Source organism: Dasypus novemcinctus, chromosome 21 (assembly GCF_030445035.2).
Source record: "Dasypus novemcinctus isolate mDasNov1 chromosome 21, mDasNov1.1.hap2, whole genome shotgun sequence".
In the NCBI taxonomy this organism is placed as follows: Eukaryota; Metazoa; Chordata; class Mammalia; order Cingulata; family Dasypodidae; genus Dasypus; species Dasypus novemcinctus.
The window spans coordinates 75,580,965-75,584,440 of record NC_080693.1 but is presented as its reverse complement, the minus strand read 5'-3'; positions in this window follow the sequence as shown (position 1 = coordinate 75,584,440).

Here is a 3,476-nt window from a genome sequence, read left to right as displayed (position 1 = left end):
CACTATTGTTAATCTGCCTTTTATTTGTTGAAATGTCCTTGGAGTATCCTATTTTATGACTCTAAATATTAACAATGATTTCATGAGGATTTTGAGAGTGCAGAGTAAGATAAAAGGGAATATGAATGTTTTCCTGCTTCAGAGATGGAGGCCCTGTAATCAAAGAGCCTATATGATGTGTCCAAATCCCAAGCAATGATGTTAAATGCCACGCACTAATGAGGCTGCTGAGTGGGCCTTACATCTGGGATTCTCTGGAAATGCCTCCTCTGGCTCTCTGTTGTCAAGGAACATCTTGACGTGCCTAAGAATTATTTTATAACTCTAAATAGAGTTAGTGTTCTTGAATGAGTCAAGTCCATCCTTGTAGCACAATGTTATTTTTCTTGTTGTTTGTTTATGCTTTTTGTTGTTTTTAATCAGGAAATCTCATTTCCTCTGAGGAATTTAAAAGAAAGGGATAATGAAAATAGTGAATTTTCCTTAAAAAAAGGCAGCTACGTACACTAGTGAACTCTAAGCCCCCTCAGCTACTAAGCAGATACGCTGTTGGGTTCCTTGGAGTAGGAATGCCCAAGCTGGATGTGGCACTTATTCCATGATAAAAGGGGATTCGATAATTTTTGTAGATACCTGGAGAGGTGGCTTCAGCCTATGAGCCATGAAAACCTCACCCTGTGGCCTGTGGGCACATTTATTTCCAAATGATGGATACCCTACTGATGTCATTTCTCTCACACAAAACTGAAATAAAATCAGTCGAATGGCTTCTCTATTCTGTTTTGTTTTGTTTTGTTTTGTTTATTATTAGTTTTTATTTACAAACACTTTATACGCACAAGCAAAAACTCACCTTTCCTTCTTCACTGTATCCTCTGGTAACTCTAATCCACTTTTCAGTCTCTGAGAGTTTGCTAGTTCTTAACATTTAAAATAAGTGACATCACACAATATTTGTCCCTATGTGCCTTGCTTCTTTCACTGAGCATAATGTTCTCAAGGTTCACTCATGTTGCAGCATGTCTTCTTACGGCCAAATGTGGTATATGTACTACTTTGTGCTTATCCATTCATCTGTTAGTAGGCACTTGGGTTTTTTCCACCTTTTGGCTATTGTGAATAATGTTGCTGTGAACATTGGTATGCAGGTATCTGTTTGAGACCCTGTTTCACTTTCTTTGGGTATATATCTAGAAGTGGCATTGCCAGGTCATATGGTAATTCTATATTTACCTTCTTGAGGAACTGCCATATTTCCTTCCAGAGTGGCTACATGATTCTGCATCCCCCAAAGCACTAGAGTTCCAATTTCTCCACATCCTCTCCAAAACTTTTTACTTTTCCTTTTAAAAAATGTTTTTATTAAAGTATATCATTCATAAATGAATATGCATAAACAATAAGTATATAGTAAAAATAGTGAACTTACAAAATAAACATGCATAACTTACAGGGGTCTCATACATCACCCCTCCACCAACACATTGCTCCATTGTGAAACATTTGTTACAAACTATGCAAGAGCATCATCAAAATATTACTACTAACTCTAGTCCCTATCTTACATTTGGTGTATTTTCCCCCCTACCGACTCTATTTTTTAAAAATATATTGTTATTACAGAGGTTGTGAACTTACAGAACAATCATGCACATGTGTAGAATTCCCATACAATACTCCTTCACCAACACACCGCACCATGGACGAACATTTCTTACAGATTATGGAATAATATCATCAGACTATTACCACCAACCATAACGTACACTTGGCACATTTTTCCATACACCTCCATTATCAACACAGTACATCTTTGGCATTGATGCAAGAATATTATAGAAGTACTGTTAATCAGTCTATCAGTCACACCAGTTGTAGTTTTCCCAGGCTTCTCCACATTCCCACTATACTGCAATAGTGATGTACATATGCTCAAGCTCACAGGACACTCTTGCATTTGTATCCTCAACCACAATGCTCATCCACCTCTAGGTTCACTGTGTAATTCAGTCCCTAGATTATTCTATAGCTTTCTTTCAAGTGACATTTACTTCCCCAGACTACCCTTCTCAGCCTCAATCCCATTTATAAACCAGCTGCTACTTACTATAATGTGTTGCCATCAACTCTATCCATCTCTATTCATTTTTTTAGATTTTATTTTATTTTATTTTTTTATTTATTTCTCTCCCCTCTCCCCCCCCACCCTCTGCCCCTCGCCCAGTTGTCTGCTCTCTGTGTCAATTCACTGTGTGTTCTTCTGTGACTGCTTCTATTCTTATCAGCGGCACAGGGAATCTGTGTTTCTTTTTGCTGCATCATCTTGCTGCGTCAGCTCTCCGTGCTTGGCGGCTCTCCTTATGGGCGCACTCCTTGCACGTGGTGGGGCTCCCCTACACAGGGGACATCCTGCGTGGCACAGCACTCCTTGCACACATCTGCACTGTGCATGGGCCAGCTCCACACGGGTCAAGGAGGCCTGGGGTTTGAATCGCTGGACCTCCCATGTGGTAGGTGGTCGCCCTATCCATTGGGCCAAGTCTGCTTCCCTCTATTCATTTTTAATGCTTAAAACTCTCTTGACCTCTTTCTCCACTGCTAGGTTTGCTAAATTCTGCTTTACATTGGGTGGCAGCCATGAAAATGCATCTTTCTGACCTCATGCAATAGGGAAATTTGTTGATCGACAGTCCCTCTAGATCCAACACTGCATTTGGTACCAAAGCCATATTACACATGGGCTGATTCCAGCCAATAACTGAACACAGATTGGGGTGCCTAACGCAGACTCATTCCATCCAGTAACCAGACTCTTCTAAAAGAAAACTTTGATTTTAGGACTCCCCAGGGGCCTGTCTGAAACTTTTTTGAAACTGCTCTGCAGTGGAAATGCTTCCTGTTCAATCCTGCATTCTGCCCCATCTCCTTCCAGAGGTATAAGATCTACACAGAAATCTGGAGAATTTCTGTACCTTCTGCTTCCTTCCCCCAAAAAAGTTCTTGCATATGGAATCCCAGCTTGTTCTCTGCTTCTCTGGACACCTAAACTCACCTTGGTTCAAGTCTGATCCATGTAAAAGAACAAATGCTTTTCATACATCCCAAAATGTTGTGGACCATTGCCACTCAAACCTTAATGTATGTACTAGACCTGCAGGGATCTTGTTAGGATATAGAATCTGATTTAGATACTCTTAGGAGGGAGCCGAGAGTCTAACAAGTTCCTAAGTAATGCTGATTGCTGGTCCTTGGAGCACACTGTGAATAACAAGTTTCTAGAGCACTAACACTACTTCTTTTCATTATTAATTTATCCTTTTGTCTCTGACATGACAGTCTGAAAACAATATTCCTAAAGAGTTGGTTTCAAATACATCTCTTAATAAGCAAAGGTAGATATTGTATTCAAGGTATAAAAATGATGACTTTAGTACATAAATTAGAAGCTTTTGCCTGGGAAAAAGTTGGAATTTGGG